At 39.4% G+C, this 24,049-nt stretch overlaps 1 pseudogene; it reads right to left on the minus strand.

Moving 5' to 3' along the window:
* The window catches only part of LOC104521005 (stAR-related lipid transfer protein 13-like), a 14,410-nt pseudogene extending 3,604 nt beyond the window's left edge, over positions 1-10,806 (minus strand).
* Between the last annotated feature and the right edge of the window lie 13,243 nt (positions 10,807-24,049).

Consider the following 24,049-nt stretch of genomic DNA (forward strand, 5'->3'; position numbering starts at 1 on the left):
GATAAGAGTCCTCAGCTCTGCTCCTCAAAGTCAGACCTGTCAGCGTTTGCCCTTTGAAGTCGAAATGCTGCACTAACAGCATTTATGCCCAGTCACAAAAAAGCTAAAGCTTCAAAGCACCCTGGCTTCTAAACGGTGACAACAAAGAGAAAACTCCATTTCTATTTTTGGTCCTAATATTTCAGCATAACATTTATGTAAATCAAAGAGGTACAAGTCTCAAAGTATGATTCCCAGGTGCTCAAACACAACCACAATCCCAGAAGGACCTGCTGCCTCTACAGCTCTATTGCATCCCCCGCTGCCCTTGTGATGAGCACACGGCTCCCTGGCCATGTGCTGGCTCAGCCCACAGCGAGCTGGGCAGCCCTAGGCACTTCCAGATATTTTGTGCATTCAAAAAAAAAGTCTGTAGTGTTGCCTGTCCCCTCCCTGCGCCATCCACAGCCTGTGTTATTATCCTGAAAGATGCCAGTAGCACATCTGACAGCTTCTGCTTTGGAACTAGTCTTCATCTTTAGATCTCCACACGAGGTGATGGAACTCGCTACTCCAATGGGTGCATAATGTTTCTATCAGTCAGCTCTCCTTTTCTACCCTGACATGTGCCTGTCCATGCACAGGAGCATGGGGTAAAGCTAACAGCCTTGCCTCAGGAGACCAGATAAGGCATGAAAGCTCTCAGAGATTATTTGTCTACTCTGGCCAAAGGGCACCTTCTTCCCTGCACATACAAATGGGATGTTATGCAACCCAGATACTTTCACTTATTAAGCTAAATTTACAGAATCCCTGTGGCTTGGTTTGGCAAGAATGATCCCCTCATCACCCAGCAGAACAAGTGCCAGCAACTGCTACGATCTGCAAGGTATCTGCAGGACCTTGGGCTTAGGTTGCCAGTTGAGAAGCTACATTTTCAATGGCCAGCACCACCTTACTGGAAACAGTGGGCCCCGTGCTGGGTTCCTGGGCAGCTGGACCTGCGGGGAACTGAAAGAGCAGAGCAGTTGCTGAGGGTGGCAGGCTAGCTCACACGCAGGATAGTCAGGAGCATGACAATGGGGCCTTACCATTGTTCTCTACATTGGACAGTGAACTGCTGGATCTCCGCATGCACTGTGGTCAGCTCCTGCTGGACCTGAACAACTGTATTGGAGACAAATTCCAAGACACACACCCCCTTAAAAGCACATATTGATCCTAGGCCAGCTACAGAAATTGTTCTGGCAAAACCCACTATGAACAGCTGCAATGCCAGCATTAGGATGCTAATACCTCATGGAGGAGGAAGAACTATCATGTCTCAGGGTGTTGAGGTGAAACAAAGAAGGTGCAAGACAGACAGCAATGTTGGTTGTGGTCATCTGGTTTTCCTCAACAAAAGCAACCACATCTCGTAGAAAGAACAGGAGAATTTTCAAAGCTTCTTGGTTTTCCTTTGGGAAAAGGATAATAGCAGCCTGGACAGCCTGAAACTGCTGATCCTTCGGCACGTCTGAAAACAGAAAAAAATGATGAAAATGACATATCACCTGCAGAGGATGCATCCATCGACAGAGTTTCAAGCAGGGCATTGAAACTGTAGGTTCATCCATTTTTCTGTCACTCTAGCTCACAACAAACATGAAGTCACATCACAGGAGTACAGCTTTCTCCTATTGCCTATCAGGATGCACATTCACACCCCATGATGCTGGTGCTTGACTTGTCATTCATCTTGCTGATGAACTCAACCTGGGCTGGCTCTGGTTACAATCCAAATAAGGTCTTGTCTCCCTGTAAAATATTACTCTGGAATGATACTTGGGAGCAGAGAGCTACTCTACTGTCTTTCTTTTTCAGCTTCAGGAATGAAGAGAACAGATGCTCTCAGATAGCTCAGTTGAGTGAACAATGTTTTGCCAACAGATTTTAATTCACTCTGAAATCCAGAGAGCCTGTGTGCCCAAAGAGCTCCTGCAAGAGAACAGGTATGGTTCATCCTGCCACTCATCCTCCTGTCATGAGGATTTCTCCAGTTCACACCACAAAGATCACTTCTCTTTCCCTTCAAGTAGAAGCACATACACAGAATACACAAAAGATGCTTTGTAGTGAAAGCAGCACATTTCTTATCTCCAAAAGATGATAGTAATTTAATGTGGTTACTTGATGAAGTCACATGTGGCACAGAATGGGTGAGTAGATTTCAGTCATTTGCTGTTTCTGTCCCAGAACAAGGGACAGGAGGTAGACAGGCCAGGCTACAGTAAGTGGAAAATTATTCCACATTATAGGAATTGTGGACATCCTTACAAAAAGGATTTGTGGTTGCAAAAAGAAGACTTCCTTCAAACAAATAAACAAACTATTTTCAGGCAAAATTCGAAAAGCCTGACAGGTTAAAAAAATAAAACCCATCCAAACTTCCATGACCCTGTACCATACCCAGGACAGCAGCAGCTCATGTCAGTAAGTCACATAAAGCTGTAAAAACTGGCTGAAAACCCATCTACTCAGAAATCCCATACTTGGGCTTCCAAAAACTTTTCTCCAAAGAAGAAACTTGCCTGCATCAACATCATCAGAAGTCCCTACAGCAAGTTCCTTCCCCAGCCCAGCTGCTTTTTTGAAAGTGAATTCCTTGAGGGCAAAGTACTGGAGAAGGAAACTGTTTAAAAGTATATTCAGTGCTAGGGTTCAGCTTCACGTTTTCCTCTTTTTAAGGCTGAGCCTCAGGGACAGTAACAGTGGGAACACAGGGAGAAAGTTGCTTGCGTTTCCAGGCAAAGATGCTGTTTTAGAGCAACTGTGCTTGGGCACCTTAATAAGGAAATTTCATCAATACAACCTGACATCTTGCACAAGGAGCTACTTCATACAATGAAAAAGGGAAATTGATTCTTTCTTAATTTTTGCATAAGGAAGTGACTGTTTAAAAACACAGTTTAGGAGAGCTGCTAAAATGTATGTTATTACACTCATCCTTCAAAGAACAGAAAAACACAGAAATGCTAGAAAACATTTGGTCCGTAGGGTGCAGATGTGAAGGTCGTAAGTCTAGAGCCACAATGAACTCACCTTTTCAGAAACATCCTGCCTGACTTGTCTCCTCTGACTACAAGGGAACATGGCACTAGTCCTAGTCTGGCCACTGTTGGATATTACTATATTCAAGGAACTGGAAAACTTTTTGCTTTTGTGACCTACATTGGTAGATGTGGAGGAAAGATTCACAGAGCCTGCTAGTAAATATGGGCTCAGGAAGGTCTCGGAAATACTGCTTCACTGTATTGGCCACATCAAATGCTGACTGTCCTTCATAACATACGTTGTTTTGGTTGATTTCATTCATTTCTCTTAAAGACAGAATCCTGGATTTAACACCAGATTTTCAAACAGGCCAACCTACAAGTAAAAGAAAATATTAAGAACAAAGAGACGACTCATCAGGAATCAAAACTCTGATAAACAATTAATCCTTCACTTTCCTTTTGATAGATCCCATGGTAGTGGGATCTAACACCAAAATATTTTTATATCATTAGAAGCAGCACAGCTATTCTTCCCAGGCAAACTATGACTGATGCCCAGAGAACCAGCTGTGAAAGACATACCAGTTTTCATGCTTGGTTGCTTGCTTTTGATTAAATGCAACATTACTTTTTTTACTTTTAAAATCGTTACTATTGACATCTGTCAATTCGCTTGAGCAGGCTATGTTCACACATTACAACCACAAGTTTCTAGTGCACCAATGTGAGTTCATCCAAAAGCAAATGTACACAGAGGGCCATGCTGGAGCAAACAAACTCAGACTGTGAGAACCACAGCGTTCAGGTTTAGCATCTGAGAAATGTAATACTCTACAGGTTGGCAAAAGGCAGATGCCATTCTGAGGGAAATTATGATTTTGTTTTTAATATGTATGACAATCCAGTTACAGACAAAGCCTAGATTTAGAAGTCTCCCATGAACTCGACCTCAAAAAAGCTGCTTCTTAATGTTTCACTGTGTGCCACTGAGACAGTGTTTACATTCATTGATTGTATTTATATTAACTGAATAGATATCCTGACCTCAAAATGAAACACATCATTGCCTTCCACATAAACTGACTGCTGCCACTTCGGTATGTGCCACCAAACTGTAACTTCACAGGATGCACTCGTTGCACTTCAACGTAATATTACCCATCTGTACAATTGCAAAGCATAGAAAAAAAAAGCACTTTCTTCAACTAATGTGTCTCATGTCACGGAGTCTCCCATTTCTGCACCTGTGCATATGCCACACACTTTCACTGCCGTGCACATATATCCACTTAGTGGATAAATATGTATTTGAAAAAGACATTACAAGTAGTGCTCTGATACATTTAATCTCTGCTTAGTGCTGCATTTCATCTGGAACCAGATTATCACATTAGTTCTGGCACTACCAGCAATCACAGAACAGAGGGAATCGCAACATTGTGTGGCAGATGTACTTCCCAAGGGAGCAGAGACATGCTACCTCACAAGAAGAAGAGAGCTTGATTTCCTGCAGCAAGAGAACTGACTGCAGATGATTTCAGTGAGCCAAGGCATGAAAATACAATACAGGACTAAAGGCATTTCCAGGAGGAAACTATGTAGGTCTGCCTGCTCAGACCTACACCTTTCTGCCTATTCAGAGCCTTGGGAGACAAGAAAACAGCCCACAAAAGCTGGAAGCAGAGACTGGTTCCCTGGAGCAGATCCAGTTCTGGAACATAGCTAATCCACTATGCCTCAAGTTCATACCTGGTCAAGAAAGAGGCTTCTTAAATAGTCCAGTGCTTGCAGTATGCCACTGGGCAGTGGGTAGCTTGTTCGCTGAACATTCGGAAGCAAAGGAACTCAAAACACAATTTTGTCCTTGTAGTCAGAGGCTCTTATTTTTTTAATCAGCTTTGGTATAGTCCTGAAAACAAAAACCAGTGCATCCAACTTATTAGCTCTCCAGTACAGTTCCGCCTGCTACCGTAGTTATGTGAATGGAAAGGATTTAGTTATACATGCCACAGCCCCAAATTCTGCCACATACCTGTACACTTAGGGGCAATTCATGAATTCCTCATTTCAAGACTGAAAGCTTTAATAAAGCTTCTTCATGTGAAATATCTTACATACCTTTAGGACATTGCAGGCTTTTTTCACTTCTTTCTAAATTCAAGTACCAGATCCCTATCACAAAATACTAACTGATATTTCTAAGTCATCTGAGTGACTGATTTTGTCATTGTTTTAGTTCAAACTGGAACCTGATGCTGAAGAGATGGATTTCAGCCCAGCCAGCTCTCACCTCAGGTCCTGCAATCTCTGTGAAAGACCTCTGACAAAGCTCTGCAAATCTCCAAATTTAAAGAGAAAATGATATTGTGCTTTAAAACCACTAACAACATGACCACCAGTGAGGAGTAAAAGTGCAGCCTATGGCAGAGGAAATCCTGGAGACATTGAGATAACCAAAAAATGACAGAGAATTAACAAGATGAAATTCCTCATCTTGAATGTATATAATCTAGGCAGACAAGGAAATTCACCTGCTTACATCAAATCCTCTCTTTTCAACACAGGTTGTTTCAGCATTAGACAACTTACCAGTTCCAGCACTACCTACTGGAAGGCGAGTATCTGTCCATTAAAGCCGAGAGTTTGAACAAAGGCAGCTTTTGTGTCCGGGCTAGCTGGGCAGCTGACTGGCTCTCAGGCTGGATGGAAAGGTTTTCCAAGTTCACACTATCTTCTTGTGCTTTGTTTGGACGCCAGAGTGGTCAAAAATATTTACACAGTTCAGCATCTTCATCTTTTCTTCATTAAGTCCTTCCAGAAGAACAGGTTCACTTATTATGGGTTTGGCCTTTGACTGACCACTCTTTAAGTTACAGCTCCTTAAGTGCAACTTCTCAATTTTCTTTAGAAGGCTCTTCCTCTTTTTATACGGTAACTTATCCAAAGCTTCTCCTCAATGGTGATATTTAAAAATTCACTGCAAGGGGGAGAACAACTAAAAGTAGAGTCTAGTGAAGCCTCCTTTGAAGAACATCTTGAGGAACTCATGCTGGTTTCCACATCTTCGAAGGGTTTTGGGAAGCTACCAATATCACTGTCACAACTGCTAGTACTGTGAATTGAGGACATATCACGTTTCTCTCCATGATCCAGAAAGATAGTATCCTCGTTGCTGATGCTCTTATTTGTTGGACTGCCTGGAACTGATGCACTAGCAACTTCCTCTCCTGGGAAACATTCGAGGCTGTCGATACGAGACCATTTCGGACTGCACCTCTCATAAGCCCATTCGTTACTTATTGCACAAAGTTCATCATCTTCAGAGTCATCACTCTTAGAAGGGGGAAAAAGAAAAGTACAGTTAAGGACAAAGTTTAGCAAACTTTAAATTACAAAAAAGCATAACAAAAGAGGAGACTTAAATTTTCTGCCTACTTCCAAGACCAGCAAAACCAACATTTGGAAATGTAACCATTCAGTTGCTGAAGGTCTACCCTGAACTCTGTTCTGTTATTTGAGAAATATGATAACAAATTACTACCAAGCATGCTGACAAATTTAGCAAGTTTACCATGGGAAAAGATGACAAATTTGTTCGGAGGATGAAAAATTCTGTTTTGCAGCAAGCACAAAAGTATTGAAAGATAACAGTATCTGGTTTACATGGCCATTCCTAATGCCAAACAAATCACTCCTCCATGTTTCTGCGCCAAAAACGCATCAATTTTCAGTTAAAGAAGATTTTGGCGACAAGACTGCGACAGCATCAGTGTCTGGCACACCCTTTTGGAGACCTCAGCCTCACCGGCAATTTGCCCCACGTGCTTTTTTTGCTGTATTTTCCCCATTCCAAGAGAGCGCCTCTCCAGCAAACTGTTAGAGAGATGGGAATGACCTATCTTCTCCACAGATCCTCTCTTGCCCTAGTGTGTCATTGCTTTCTTCCCTGGCAGCACAGTATACCTTTCCAAAAAAACCTAGGCATTGTTCCAGTAGATATCATTATTTTCTTGCCAGTCCTGCAGTTAATCCATGGTACCTAAGGCTTTACAGTCCCAGTGTTAACCAGCCAAGATGTGGCTGTAGCTCTTTTTTAAGTACAGTACCCTTTTGAAAGAGAGGACAAAGACAGGACAGCTAAAACCTAGCCAGCTTCTATGATCTGGACATTTGACACTAGCTGACACTATTTGAATTGTCCATTTTAATTTATCCTTCGTTTAGTCAGTAAGAGTGAATTTTCTTTTTCAGGCCTTAAAAGAGATGTGAAACTACTCAGGAAAGCAGTAAAAGACATGGTGAGCTGGTCCCTTGGTACAGCTATTGGACAGTAATATGTATCAATTTATTTTTAAAAACTGTTTCAAAAGCTACACCTAACCTCCCTAACAAAGTTAAAAAATGAGCAATAAGTAATTTCAACCTCCATCACTATGTCTTACAGAGGAAAATGTAAATGAAAGACTTTGCAGGATGGAAGATACTAGAAAGAAAAGTTAAGAAATTGCTAATCCTTCACACATGTTTTAAAAACACGCTTTTGATTCAATAGCTAAACACACATTGAATGAGAAAATTATGTTTTACAAACATACCCGTTTCCTCTGACTGCTTATTTCCACTTTCATGGATGCACACTTGTTCAATGTGATCAACCGTCCAAGGTGTAAGAAAAAAAGACAAAAGTTTTAAACTTAATCTATTTTTTGGAAACAAATATGCATCAAAGCACTTGTAAACTACTACCATGAACTCTTCATCACTGGCATTAAAGACTGACATTCTGTTAGAGGTTCTCCACACATTTTTCCAAAAAACAGTGTCAACTAACAACATGATGTTAAAACTTCCAGTTTTGCCATCTTAAAATTAGAGAAAGGGACAATAATTAATCAGTTAATTAAAAATCATATTATGAGATTCTACGAAAGAATGCATATTTATTAAAGATTTTGAAAATGAAAGAAACTCTGAGTGGGATTCTTAATTTTTTTTAATTAGTAAAGTCATTAACCTTTTTTCTTGGATGGACTGTACTACCTATCATTTTAATTAACACTTGTAGAATCAAAAAGGCCATAAACTAGTCAGGCACTTAATTTCCAAATAAATATGTGGCATCAACAGGGAGGCACACTGGCAGCCTTCAAGGAAGCCTCAGGACAGCAGTCATATCAAGAAAATATATCCAAAGTTTTCTAATATCTGCTGTGCATTAGAGATATGTACAAAGAAACAGCTCCTGCTGGTGCTCCTCTTAGAAGCAGAATATGAATTAAGGTGACATAACAGCACAGAAACGGGCCAAACAACTTTGCCAGAAGAGTCACTTTCCAGTCCCTCAGGAGCTAGCAATTTTTATTGTGTCGCATGGATGGGCCAGGTGGTGTGGCATGGGCAGTCTGGAGGTCACTTCACCTGCTAAACAGTCTCATAATGAGAAGCCTTCAAAAGTTGCTCTGAGTAATAAATAAGAATGCCTCTACAGTACCTTGACACTTTTACATGGAGGAAGTTCAACGAGCATTTGACTTTGCAGTGATAATGCAATTTCATTTGCATTTACGAAGAGCTCTGTCACAATAATAATTTTAAACCAATTCCTTTGCTTGTCACTGCAAAAAAACTCAGGAAGACAAAGCAGAGAACGTGTCTCTTGTGCAGATAATTTTTGCTCTTTATCTTGTGGAACAGTTCTGAGGAAGCTTACTAGTCAGAGCAAATCCCTGCACTCCGTAATAGGCAATTCTGAAGAGCAAACTCTAATGTTACCACATGCTTGCAGGGAAATTGTTATTTTTTTTCTCAGCCTGCAGATATTTCACATTACAGAAAAGACAGATTTTATGTTTAGCATAATGTCACTGAGACTTTGGCTGAAGAAGACACGCAGATAGTTGCTTAATTTACCTTTAAATTCTTAAAACAATGAACTTCAGTGGCATTAAAGTAGGTGCTTAAGTAGTTTCCTTCAATCACAGCACTGGTGACTTGATTAATATCTGGCAAAAAATGAGGTGTGAAAAGATGAATGACAAAAAACTATGTAGCCTGGAGGTATTAAAGATGAATCATAATTAATGTTTACCTGAATAGTCATTCAATCGCATCTCCATCTAAAAATTCATGATCTTTCCTCACAGTTTTTATATCAATAGGAAACTGCATATCTGTGAACAAAAAAGTTGACTCTGAAATGTAAGTTATAGTTGCAAAGACTTTGAATTCTACACCTTATTTATCATGGCTGAAATAAATCTAAATCTATTTCTATAGCTAAGCTTAGAGTAAATACGTGAATAAATGACAGGCAATAATCAATGCTTAGTTACAGGTAGAAAAGCAATTGCTGCACGTCCAGGAGCTTGCAGTGACACAGGCCAATTGTCAAGAAACACAAAATTAACGTTTTGCTTTGCCTAGGTTCTCTGCACCTTCTGTCTCAAGTATAGTACAAAATTAGGAGAATTTTACATGAGCTTTTGCTTACAGTAAGGTTCAACGAACTATGAAACACGCTTTTTGAGTTGCAGTGAGCCTTAGAAATCACGCTGTTCTTGAAGCTAATCAATACACTAGCTGAAGAATTCACTGGTTCAGTTTCTGAGATTTAACCTTGTAGATGAGGGAACCGGTGAGACCCACGACAATTGTCTTGGATTACTTTTTAAACTTAATTTACCTAGTCAACTCAGGACACTGCATAACCAGCAAGGTAATACAGAGGATTCTTTATCCACAAGGAAAATAATGTACGTTTACAGAAAAACTTAAGATTGTCAGCATATATATTTAAATCTGCTGCAGTCAAACAGGAAGCACTTCCGTGAGACAACATGTTTCATTGTATACTTCTTTCAAAGTTGGCTCTATTGCTTGACTTCCAATTTTTTTCAGTGAACTGGGGAGATGGGAACGAGAGCATGCACAAGTTATTATTAGTAACTTGTACGAACTGTAGTTCTTTGATAAAAATCTCTCTTAAAAATAGCTTAGCTTTTGTTACACTAGATGTTTGTAAGAATAAACATATTTTATTGTTTTACTTTTAAAGAAGAACAGTTTTAAGGCATGAGCATTTATGTTGTCTGAAAATTATACTATATATTATTCTCAACAAATCCTTATATCCCCTGCAATTAATAAGCACTTTTTGTGGCTTTATCACCATGAAAACATGATGAAATTGCATTGTTTGACTGTGGCTTGTTGCTTCTGAGTAGCTGTTCTAAAAATTTATGACTAAAAGATTATTTTTCCTTCATTCTTTTCAAAAGAAAACACTCTTGCTCATGACCACAGGCTGGAGAGCACAAGATGAGTTTTGGTGGCAATCAGGGAGGCAAAAAAACCCCAACACTCTCAGGAAAGGATACTGAGAAAACTATAAGAAAGTTAAAAATATCACAAAAGCAGAAATTTAACTTGTTACAGTCTAACAATAATCCAGAAAGATTTTTTCTTTACAGAATTCTACTGTAAATGCTAACGTAATTTTGATGTCTCTTCTGCAAGAACACACGTCAGGTTGCTATTTTTCTAGTTTTACGTGAAGACAATAAAGAATTTGGAAGTGCTTCTATCAAAAGTGGCAGGTACTGAATGATTATTTGTGCAAACAAGTCTACTTGAATTCAGCATCAGCTGCTTGAGAAGTCTTTGAGGTCATACCTTCAAACAGTTGAGCATACTGGGGAAAACCGGCAGCTCTCAGCCAGTCGCAGGATTCTCTTGCTTTAATTTCTGCAATGAGGACATGAAATTTTTCTCTTACAGTATTCACAAGAGTCATTGCCTTCAAAATGTCAGCAAGTTAATATTATTGAGTGGATTACCAGAGAACCTTGCATAGGAATGTTTTGTTAGTATATTACTAAAAAAAAGAAAGAAATTCTTTTATCTGATGCTCTTATATATACATTGCACTAGAGAAGTCATTTCAACCCAGGATAGTTAGCAAGCGTAAAAGAGTCGAGGTATGAGTACATACTGGAGATGTTATACATTGGTGTACATCAACTATCCCTGAGATCTGGACAGTGAAACGTCTGTTACATGTTGAAATGAGTCACGAGAGAAGGGTACACGGTACACACGTCTATGCCCTTGCACAGACGAGCCCATTCAAGCTTTGCAGTTCTGAGAGATGGTGATAAGACAAAAGCAAATCTTATAAATAAACTTGAAATGCTATCACAGGATTCAAAACACTGAATACAGACTAAGCATTCCCAGAACAAGAGTTCTCAGGAGTACCTGTTGCTAGGGTCTATCAATATTTATTTCCTTGCTAACTACAAATTCAACTTGGCAGTCACTTCGGCACAGCAGATGTCAAGAATTAATTGCTCATTTTGTGACAATCCATAATGCCCTTTGGACAATATTGTAACATTCCCACACGAGCAGACTATAACTTCACAGAATCGCAGAAAACCCATCAGATGCCTCAAAAAACATAAAAATTTTTAGCATGAGTACATGCCAGCAGGCACTGAACTCTACAAATACTTGAAATTACTGGGTCTGTTGAAGACGAGAGTATATAGCAGACAACAACCAAAAGGCAAAGACTACTTTTTAAAGTACCTTAAAATCAAGCCTGCTCCGTAAAAAGGAAAGTTTTAAAAACACCTTAGAGGAAGACATTTGTTTCTTGAATATACTTTCTTCACATTTAGAGTTACAGATTAGGATTCCATAGCACTTAACATACATTCAAATTAACTTCTTTCTTTGCTCTAACTCCTCAGTTGTAAATCATCATTGCAACAGACTGAAGAAACTGACCAAAAAACTTACAGAACTTTCATGATTTTATTATTCTACTTCTAAACTTTGAATTATTTCCTTTATCATTTGATTCATATGGTAATGATATCTGTAAAAAAGGTTTCCTGCACAAAACACAATAGCTTTCTCATCTGAGAATAAAGTGATACCTTAGTATGATAAGAGTATTTCTACCTACACCAGATGAATGACTCTGGATTTTTTTTCAAACTGCAGAAGAGAAACTAATTTCTTCCACAGTAGCCTAGATACACTATGCCTACATTTATTACTATATTCAGTGCCTTAATTTATCATAATCTTTATCATAACGCAGCATTTACTGAACACCAACACAGGGGACCGATAAAACATAAGCATTGTACTCACAGAGCAAAACAATAAACAAAAATATCTGTAGAAAAGAGTCAGGCGGATGACCAGTCTAATAATAAAATCTTCACAGAGACAAAGTGATTTTCACTGAGAAAACACCAGTAGACGCACTCAATCAGCTCAGCTGTGGAGAAATTATAGCTGACTTCATCTCAGATATCACTTTAAATTACTCAGCTTGAGCCTGTTCTCAGATTTCCTGAGCTCAGACAGGAGAGTGACTGTATAAGAGTTTAAGTTTCCCCAGTTCTCAACACATTGAGTGTACAACTCTATTTCTAGAGCAAACCAGGCCTCGAACAGTGATGTAAAGAACAGGCTACATAACATTTTGCAGCTAGTGATATCATTTTCAATCAATGTGACTGAAAATACGATGGTATTCTCACACTTAGAAGTGGCCTATTCCATGAGAAAAGGACACTGGCGCTGGGAGAATTTTCATCGCTAATGTAAATCATCAGCCCTTTTAGCACATCTTAGCACAGTTTCATATTGCAATGCCACTGCTGTGTTAAGAGACAGCCCAAGTTCTTGGCCTGAACATCTACAATTATTTTTTGCCATTGGATTTTCTGCTATTATTTCATTGCTAAAATAAAAAGAAAATGGTCCTACTGATGCCTCTATATTTCAGGGACGTCTATGCTGCCTTCAACTAATCCTACTGTAATATGAAACTGAAATCATAGAGGGATAATGGATGATTAGGAAATTTACTCTAATGAATGGACGTTCCCAGACCAACCTGTATTACAATGATAATGATCAACATGAGAGAACAAATAAAAAGGAAATAAGAAATAATTCCTCAAAAGGAAGTAACTGGTCTCCATAGGTTTGGCTCCTCAGTACTGACGTGCACGACTGCTTTGCTTTTATGGCAGATGCAGCCTGAAGGACAAGTGAAAACTCATTCTATAGGAATGGCAGAATACAGATGAAGTATTCAAGCAGTGCTCTCCGTCAGGGACCCCCGAGAGTTCTAAAGCTCTGGGAATGAAAGTCACAGAGGCGAAAAAGAAGAGCAATAATCATGAGTAACATTAATAGCTAACACTGACATACCCACCTTGGCAGCAGCTGTTATAAACATGAAACGGATTCTTATAAATCCTACCCTAATTGAGCAGCTAAAGTAACAAATTTCTGGCAACTTGCATGATGTTCTATAGCATACATTTAAAAGCTGCTGAAGCTTTCCTACCCAAATGCCTTCACAAAACGCAGAGACAACCTTGAAGACTCTTTAGAGCTATTGAGAGGACCTTCACACTAATTTTTTTCAAGACAAATAGCACAGAGAAGCCGTTTGTACAGAAGACAAACTACTAGCTTCTGATCCTACTTGGCTTCAACAGCGTGTCAACTACCCCTTGCCATGCAGTGGTGACAAGAACCTTCCCAGCCAGCATCACTGGCTGCTTAGAATTTGCTTTCCCGTTTATGTAGTCACACAGTGATTACAAAAGAATCTTCCAGATTTACTGACCAGGTCTTAAAATAGATTGCTTAGTTCTTCTTGATGTTAGAATAGCTGTTCAGATGGTTGTTGGAGAGAAGTTAGCTCTTCCTGAATAGAAACCAGAACTGAGGGAGCCTTCAGGAAGCCATTATGGATCAGCATCCCCAAATACTGCTGCAATTGCTGCACATCTGCCTGTTAACTAGATGTCATACAAGAGAATGACAATTTTTTAACAGATCTTTTGGGTGATATCTACCTAACAGAAACAGCAGAACAACCCAAAAACATCACATCCTTCTTATGAACTGACTTCACAATTAAGCAGATGAAAAAAGTTAATTTCCCATAAAGCTTAATAGTCTGCCCTAATTTAGAGGCTGCCAGCAAAATTGCCATGCCAAGCCTTCTCTTTCCCCATAGGGTATGGGTCACAGGTTACTACCAAATGTTTATGAGAAACAATACACAAATACATGTCCTGTGCCACCCTTTTCCTGTATTGTCACACAATCTGTCCTGTGCTGATGATTCAGCCCCGTCCCACTGACATGGGGCACACAAAACGATGGCTGTGCCACCACCTTCCAGTCCCAGAGAACCCAGCAAGCCTTACCCTCCACCCTGCTGGACCTTTTTCTCCTCTGTGATTCCATTCCTTGCTCCACTACATTCTTCTCTTTCCCGTATCTACATCAGCATGGCTGACAGCTCTTCTCCTTCATCCACTTGGTCTTCAGACCTGAATTACTCCATCTCAGCAGCATCCTGTTTGCAAACCCAATCTCACCAGGTACTTAGCAAACAGATGTTTCAAAGTGTACTAAATCCTGATCAGAATAAACATCAGTGTTAACAGAAATGCTTGCAATAAAAAATATATCTCTGCCTGAGATTTAGGCATTCTCTCTGAGGTGTTTTCCTTAAAAGAAGCAGCATTTTGTGAACAAGGGAGAGGCACCATCTAAAACCAAAAAGAAACTGTATGTTAAACAGGTCAGTCAGCCTTGCTACAAGATGATCACAATCTTCAAATAAAGAAAAGTACAAAATTGTACTTCGAATTTTGTAAAAATATTTTCTCTAAATAAAATTCAATGGTATAAGTTTAAATTTGAACATAAGTACCATGAACCTTATTCTCAGGATGCAGTGTGATTTTTACATTGCACATCTCAGCTGTCAAAGCAGAGAATTTCTGCTTTGTCCTGTTTCTCTCCTTTCCCCTGACTGCATGTTACCACCTCTCCCTGCACCGACACCACTGAGCTCGTGTGCGCAGGCCCAGCCAGATGAATGGTTACAAAACAAATCTGTTTTTTTGCAAGATCAGGGTTGTGGTGCTTTATCTTCCTGAATTGGATACCACAGGTGCAGATAAACCCCGTGGTAAGGCAAGGGCAGTGGTGGGCATATGCGCGGAGAGACATGGGAACATGCAACTGTCCATCAGCGGCCAACAGCCCTTAGGGCAGGTCAGCACCCATAGAACCGAACCTTCTCCTAAATGTATCATTTTTCACAGAAGTATGTCATGGTAGCTCTCCTATTTTCAAAGGAATCTTTTAGGATAGTTTAAATACCAGGGTAGATGCCTTCCTTCTACTTCTATTTTCATATAATACAGTTTTCCGGTTTTTACAGGTAAGAATCACACGGTGATCAAGTCTTAATTTATCAGAGGGATCTTTGTTTAAGTCTGAAATCTTCCCAAACCATGCCAGTGAGCAAACAATTTAAGATGTTTTCTTGCTGTTTGCGCCAGCTCTACATTTATCACCCCAGGACCCTACTTGTCCAGATTTCTGTACTACACAAGGGCAGTTCTTGCAAAAAGAAACAGATTTTTCTCAACTTGCCCAGCCTGGAGGCAACCTCACAGCCTTTGCTCCCTGTGCCATGTGAGTGCAGACAGAAGAACAGAAAAGGCGGTAAGACTGCCTATTGATTTTGACTACATATTACACCAATCTTGAACAAACCAGAAAAAAAGAGAGTTTTGTTCTTTCACAATCTCTGTTATTACGTAGGAAGTTTTTTTTCCCATAGAGCTCTAAACCTCCTACAACAGCAACAGAAAAGTAAACACCCCGAACCCCTGCTTCAAAACTTTCTTGCTTCGGCACAGCACAAGGAACTGTTCCAGCACAGTGAGGTGCTGCTACTTCCTCGTGTCACCGACAATCTCCAACTATCGTCCCCCTCAGCCTTCTCCAGAACTGAAGTCAACAAGTACCAGTTATGCTTGGCAGCCACACATCAAACTCCACGTTCTCCCTGCAGCACGAAAGCCGTGGCCCTCAGCTGTTGGGTCCTTTATACAGTGACTTATATGCTGACAGTAATGGTTTTTCTGGCAGTGGTGGTGAAAAAGTCGAGGCTTTTTCGGAGTCCATTTGAAGATAAAATAATGAGTTTCCCATTGCATCTTTCTGGTCTGTGCATCTTCCTGGAGCTACAGAAATTTGTAGCACTTCCCTATGACTTACAGCTGCTGATAAGGTATTTCATTTCATACACACTCTGTGGAAAATGCATTTGCTGAGCTATAAGTATGATTTTCTGAGGATATTCCGAACTGCATTATACCACAGGATTTTTATGAGCTGTTTTTTCATAAGTTATCTCCCCTTACTTAAAGAGAGAAACTGAACATGTAGTCTACTCAATGTTGAAGGCTAAAATGCAATGCTTTCAAAGCAGGCTGTTTGCACTGACCAGGGTAAAGAGCCAGGGACTTGTAAGAAATCTCCAAAAGCTGAGATTGGTCACAATTAAGTAGAAATATTTATTCGGTTGTCCTTTACAGAAAGCAATATAGCAAATTCTTAATTATACTTTATTAATCCACTGGAGGAAGAGACTAGAAAAGCATTATTGCTTGGAAATTTGCTAGGAAAACTTAGGCTCCATGCATATAGTGAATATAAATATCTGGAAAATGAAAAGGCCAAGATAATTGTCCTTTCGTTCCTACTTTACTATTATGCTGTTTTTTTTGGAACAGCAGCCAACTATTCAATTATAACACCTGAGAATTGCAATATATCCAGTGCTTTCTGGCAACCTTAATTTCATCTTTATCAAGTTCCTTGGCATTCTCTTCCCAGGCTGATTACCAGGGTTTCCAAGCTGACATTAAGATCTTTTCTTGAGTCTTTGTCACAAGCATCCCATGTCGGTTACTGGGACCGAGACAAGTAAAGGCATTTCCTTTGCAAAGCACATTAACGAGATTGTCATTGTTTGCTGATATTTTAATTGCTTCTACATGAGTCAGAGAAGGTAATGTTTGCTTTACAAGAATTTCAAAGAGCTCAAGGGAATTAGGTGTCTAACTTTCATCGACTTTAGGAGAAATGAAAGTATAACTCTCTAATTTCCAAATCCACACTTGAAATTTCTTATCCAAATAAACGGGGAAAGAGACAGGGGATTTAGCTCCCTGGATTTCAATCCCAGTTACATTGCTTATCCGTGCTTCTATCCTGCTTGCTGTAAAACACAAACAGATAAAAAAATTCCTCTGACACAGAAGTCCTTATGGCTTTTTATTACAGGGCCCTTGTACGTGATTGAGAAATATTTGATGTAAAACTCCTCAGAGGAACTGTAAAAAGAGGGTTAACTTCTTGCTGACAATGGAACCAATACCAATAAACCTATAGCACAGAAGTAAAAAAACCCAAAACAATCTTATTTTCTGTGGTATTTCATTTTGTCACAATCATTTTTCCTACATCTACAAAATGCGAATAATACCACTGTGTGTTATACAGGTTCAACCTTCATGTTAGGAACTATATGCTGGCGACGCTCTTTTTAATGTGCCAGAGGATATTCTTGGCCTTCCTGGCCACAAGGGCACACTTCTCGCTTTTGGCCAACCAGCTGTCCACGAGCACAAGTAGGACTTTTTCTATAGAGCTCCTCTCCAGCAGGTCAGCCCGTGTATCCAACTACGAAGTAAAAGCAACAGTAACTAGAAGAGCGTGATCTGAAGTGAAGACAGACAAGGAAGTGTCACCACATAAATAGTGATATTGAAGAGGAAAAAGAGGTCTCTGCGGCACCCACCTGAATTCTCACCTGAGGATGTCAGCCACCATGGCAGAGCCAGCTGAGCCCACCACTGCTGTCCACGCCTCTTGGTTAAGTGATATGGCCTTTGCTGGACCATCTTGGCCCCAGGCAGAGCTGTCCCTCCTCCCTGCATGACCCTCTTCCCCAGCTGCAGTCACTGCAGTGCTGCGCTGGTAAGGGATCGGCAAAGAGGCAAGCCTAGAGCTGCCCCTTGGACACCAGATCACACCTTTCCTCAAAGCGTGGACAGGATTTTTAGCCCCCTGCTGCCCTGGCAGCAAAGCAGCACAGCCATCCCACAACTATCTGTCTGTGCAGAACATTCCTATTAACTGCATTCATTCAGAGTGAAAGAGTAACTGAAGACAAATCAACACTTCACGGCGAAGTTGCTCATTTACTTTGATATTTTAACATTTTGCCAAAGTCATTTCGATTAATTACTCAAATTTTTACAAAACTATGTATTGTTTCTTTTTTCCTTCATAACACCTAGAAAAATGTTGCCTGAACCTTGCACACAGCATCTTATAAATTTTAGGCTCTAACAGTATGGAACTTAAATTAGAGCAGAAAAAAGGAGAATGAATGCAGTGGACTAGCAAAAAGATTTCTATTTAAAACAAGAATTCTTCTAGATTGTGTCTGTTTTCCTCTTCTAAATGAAGAATTAAGAAGTGAAGTAATACATTTTTCTCTTCATACATTTACCCAAATGTCATTTAAGTTCATTATAACCTAATGAAGTTGCAATTTATAGATGTGTTTCATTAGCATTAGATTTATTTTCCACATAGTAAGCAAAATTTGCTCATATTTAAGACTTATTTTTCATGCAATTTGTTCCTAAACTGGCAAATTGTATGGCACAACAAAAAAGATATTTGATATTGGCATTGGGTTACAAAATACAATAGAAATTTAGTTGGTGTGATATATGGCATCTAGCTATGATTAGCTAAGAAAATGCTTTTTTCAGACCCAGCCAAAGCAATATAAAAATGTGTTTGGGTTAAGAAGACAGAATGTATAATTTAAATCTGGGGATAACATCAATAGTCTGCTTCCATATGACTGAAACTCTCCAACTAAACAATGCAGTTTCTCTTCTTCGCTCTCATTCTCCTTTTGTGCATTTGCCATGAGATGACACTGCAAAGCTTTGGTGGCTAAGTTACTTTAACAATAAAGTTATTGCAAGCTTCCTAAGTGCTGTATGGGTACCAGATCAAGAAAAGACCTACAGAAAATATTATAACATGCATTAGTGAAGAATCTTTGAAGGCTTTTCAGGAAAGAATCACATTCCCTTCTCTTGACCATTTTATGGAACAATGAACCTGGGGAATCCTTTCATCAGCCTCTGACTAGAGGAGGTTCAGCCCACACATACTAAGATTATACTCTACAGAATTTGGTCATTAGCATCCATAACTGTAGTAGGAATTAGAGTTTTCACAAGGATGTCTAGAATAACAGCGTCAGTTTCAGAAGAGACAGTTAGGTGTCTTCAGAAAGCCTCCACACCCCGCTGCTTGGTCATAAATTTGGGGTCTGCCAATGGACAATCCCATGATGGAGGAAAAGATGACAAGAAAACCTCTTTCCTGCTCTCCTGGGCCTTTCCATTCCCATCTGTTCAAATCACCAAGGACCACCTAATAAAATAACTAAAGCCCCAAAATTTTTGCCATTTTTTTGGGTCTGACGACTGGAAAATGGAATGTTTTCCTCAAACGGTCATTTGTGCTTGATTTCCTCTTTTCTGAAGCAACTTACCTGTGCTGAAGGCTCTCCAGAGACTTTCTAACAGGTTGCATTAAAAGTTGACATAACTTGTCATCAGCGCTCAGCCTGCTATACGTCAGCACGTATAGAGATTTTGCACAAAAGCTTTCGCAACCAGTTACATTCCACCTTGCTTAGCTATTGAGACTAAAGAAATATGGTGAAAGACAATCGTAGAGCCAGTCATGTTAAAGAGCTTCCAAAAACACTGCATGAACAAAATGAATCATTTTCAAAGAATGAGCCTCCTACTTCTAAATCCCTCTCTCTTACTTAACCAAAACTGTACAAAATGCCAGGTTACTGAAGTTATTTCAGACAGGCGCTGCCCCAAGAAAAGCAGTCACATATCATTAAAGAGGAGCTTCTTGCATATTTTAATTCTGATGTCACCGAAATAGTTGCCATACAAATACATATACCAAAGATCACCTCACTCCTTTTCTCCTATCTCTCCCTTTTACTGCCTCCCACGACGAACACTTCTCAGGAATCCAAGCTGAATGGAAGTCTTTTTCTGACTTTCTCGTAGTAAGATCCCGAAGTAATTTTTTCCTGTTTTCCTTGCTGATGATCTTGAATTAATATAGGAGATCCAGAAAGACAACTTCAGCTGAGGCTATACTAGTAGGCATTCAGAAAAATATTTTTACGGAACGATTGTTCAGATAAAAGCTGCACAATTAATTAAGGAGTTAGACCACTTGTGAGGAAAAATGCAGAACAAAACAAAGGCAATACATTAAGACAGAGTAAAAAGAGAAGAGTATAAGAAGTACTGGGGAAGAATTGTCAGTTACAAGGAAGAAAATTAAAAAGCTCAATAGAAAAGTATTTTAAATATGAAATAATCAGATAAAATTAAGAAAAAACAGGTAAACAAATGCAAAAACTTCCTGACAAGGAAATCCATTTATAGAAAAGTATTTTCCCAAGGACAAAGAATGAAACTTTATCATTTCTGACAAAACACAGGTTAGACAATCTGCTAGTATGTGTACTTCAGGTAGCAAAGACGTTTCAGCAAAAATCTGGACAGCATGACTATTTTTGTTCTCCTGTGACAAGATTAAGCTCAATAAAGTATTCTATCTTGCTTAATAATGGGAAAAAATATTGAAAAAATAGATTCCTTGTCACTCTAAAGTGATGTTGAGACAAAGACAAAACATTAACCCTTCTTATTTAAAAGTAGCAGCTAATTATCATTCTGGCCTTTCAGAAATCATCTCTGTAAGAATAGGAGTATGAGAATATAAGCATATTCAATGCCCTCTCTGAAATTAACACTAGCTTTTTCCCCTGAAAATGAAGAAAAAATGGTATGGCTCCAAGTTACTCAAAAGCCTGTTGGACTACAGCAAACCTAGCTTCATGGCCTTTTCCCGCTGCAGTCACTTAAAACCACTCAGACGTGATTTTTACAGTCTTCACCATCAAAATCTTAAAACATGACTAAAATATTTTAAATAATTTTCATAGTATTTTCTCCAACTCACAATGAACTTTACTTGGCTGCCTTCACTGGGACCTTTCAGTGAAATCTGCTGTAGTCAAATCTCTCTCATTTCCAAGCCCACCTAGGAAACACAGGACCTGAAATCTAGACATATTCTTTCTACGGATTTTTGTCAATGACGTGGTAAAATAGTCATTACTTGTCATTTTAGTAGTTCATTACCAAACTCAGCTTTCAACAATTAGAGCAAACTACAATTGTAGAAAATGTACCCTCTAAATTCTCTAGAAATTTCTGCAAAATAAAATCCAGAGAGAATTCCCCGTCTAACACCAGATACCAGCGCTAAGACAGAATAAAACACAAACCACTTTTTAAAGGAAAGGTTAAAGCATCTTTGTTATTCCTGTGTCCCTTAGAGCACATTCTTCCTTTTATATGACTGTTTACCTGCTGCTACAATAATTCCATGTTCTTTATGTTGTTATGAAAGGAAATTATGTGGAATTGTTGATCCTGGAAAACAGCATGGTGTGTTGTCTTTTCCAGCAAGTGAAAAAGACTTGGTTTGATCTTCACTCCGTCTTTAATACCTTGTACCCCGATTACCCTTTAAATTGTGCAATCTGCGTCTCATTAGAGCACTTTAAATCTCAAGCTGGAATTTAGCTTTTGTCCTCTGTTATTACAAGGCAATCATTTTTAAAGAGGAAAACACTATGCAATCACAACGAATTACAGAGATTTTTCTCAAAGAACATTTATGTTTAGACAAAACAAATAGAATAATTCTTCGAGAATTAGTTAAGTTCCTAAAATGTGGGTGAAAGAATGTTGCAACAAAGAGCATAACATCTTGTTTCATGGATATATCAAGAACATTCTACTTGAAAAAGCTCAGGAGGAATGTGCTTGTAGTTGGCACACGGAGCTCCCTGCCTGAGGAGTCTCCCCACCAGGAATGTATATCGACGTCAAACCTTCCTGCCTAGGAGCAGTGCACAATAGAGTTTAACTGCCTGGTGCAGCAAAATCACAGCTCTGACCTCCTGCCAACTGAGAAAAATGAGTAAACACTTTTTTTTTTGTCAATCACTTCTCTTTTTCTCCTACCTATCTCAATAGCTAATCACAACGCAAAGGTGACACTAAAGGCAAAGCGACAGACAATTCTAAAGTCTCTACATAATAGCTGGAATACCACACAGTATTGGCTCAGATGGTTGAGGAACACAGCCCCTCAAAATCTATATTCACAGTCGGAATTCTTGGAGAAGGAAAGCTCTTAACTATCTGATAATGCCAGCTGGAAGGCTTCCTTCCTGTTCTTTCTGCCAAAATGTACTCAATGTTTTGGAAAAATAGAATTGGTTTAAAAGAATACTGGCTTCATATTAACAACTTCTAATTGTTGGAATTTTTAAAAATCATTTTGCTTAGGTTGCAGAAAAAAATATGGTTGTTGCTTGTAATTTCTTACTTTTCCTACATACAGTGAAGACTCCTCTCTGAAAGGTTTTGTCATCTCTGTTATTAAAGTGCAACTCTAGACTCAAAAGATTTCTTGTGCTTGGTTTATTTACATTCCAGCTAGAGGAAGCCCTTCATCGCGGAATGAATAAGCTGCTGAAATGGTCCGGATGATGCTTTTCGTTCCCACCTATTTATATTCCCTAAGATATATGGGAATAAATGAGTCTTAACTCTTTTTGCATGCACCACAAGAGGGCACTTACATAATTACTGTCATTAATGATTGGTTTTTAGTCAAAGCAGTATTAGTTCACAAATAATAACAAAATGGTTTTCCCAGCAAAGCAATCGTTCAGAGATCTGCCACTTTCCATAGAAAATTTTTGAAGTCATAGCATGTTTCCTAGAAAGGAACAGTAGAGACGGTTCATGTGAGAAACAAATACAAAAGAGCAATTTATAGCATAGGCTTGGATATGTGTGCCCGGTACTGTTCAGGCATGAGCAAACATAGTGTCCTGTCTTGGACATTGGTGTTCATCACCAAAGACACTACAAAAACAGGAGAGCCAGATGATTGCACAAGAGGAAATAAAATGTTGTGAAGATCCTCTACTTAATATGAGTGGAATTATATGGAAAAGTATGGTCTTTCATCTTCTCCCATACAAGAAGCCCACCGATTGTAATTACCTTTGATTCACATATCCTTCTTTCACAATTCCTCTGCCCACCACTAAACGTGTCCTCTGACACAGCATCTGCTTCGAGTGGGTTTGCCCAATGGGACTCTGACATGGAAGTGGTGATGAATGATTTGCCAGATACAGCATGCCAGTGGCTCTTCTCAGGGGGCACCCAGCAAATAGCAATTTTTTGACTTTAAGTGACTCTCAGATCGGTAGCACATAAAGAGAACAAACTTACCAGGACATTTTTCAGCTATTTAAATAAATAAAACCAGACTGCGCACTCTATGTCCTACAAGCATGCCTCCAAAATGGACAGATCTAAGCATGAATGGATGATCCGTTCTAGAAATGACACTTTGACACTTGGAAAATTTAGCTTTTTGTATAAACTAACAAGAAGCTAGACCACTGTGTCCCGCTGACATAGACCAGGCCTGAAGGTGTAAAGCTGCTCAAAATTCCCTCGTAAGCTGTTCATTTCTCAAACCAGAAGCAGAGAGAGTTCTGTGCCTCCAGCACTGACTAAGCAGAGGCTGCAAGTAGACACTAACCCTTCGGACAGAAGCACCACTGCTGCACCAGGTCTTGGATTGGAGGGAAACAGAGCAACAGATTAAACTTCCTCAAGACATTGCAGTGTGCCACCATCACTCATTAAGCAGATGACGTAATGTAAAGACTGACAAGAGAGACAAGCCTTTCCTCTGGAGTTAAGACGTTGCTGTGAAACCAGAGCGAGCTAAACAGGATATTTATCCGGAGTCTGGATCCTCTTTCAGCCATCATTCTTGAAAAACTGCTGTTTCTTGCCTAAGCAGAAAAGAAGAACAGTACCTTGTGTTTATTTTTCTTCCTATCTCATAAGTGAGAATATCTAGGGTAATTCTATCTGTCTTACATCTATCAT

The sequence above is a fragment of the Antrostomus carolinensis genome, unplaced genomic scaffold (assembly GCF_000700745.2).
Source record: "Antrostomus carolinensis isolate BGI_N321 unplaced genomic scaffold, ASM70074v2 scaffold39332, whole genome shotgun sequence".
Classification (NCBI taxonomy): Eukaryota; Metazoa; Chordata; class Aves; order Caprimulgiformes; family Caprimulgidae; genus Antrostomus; species Antrostomus carolinensis.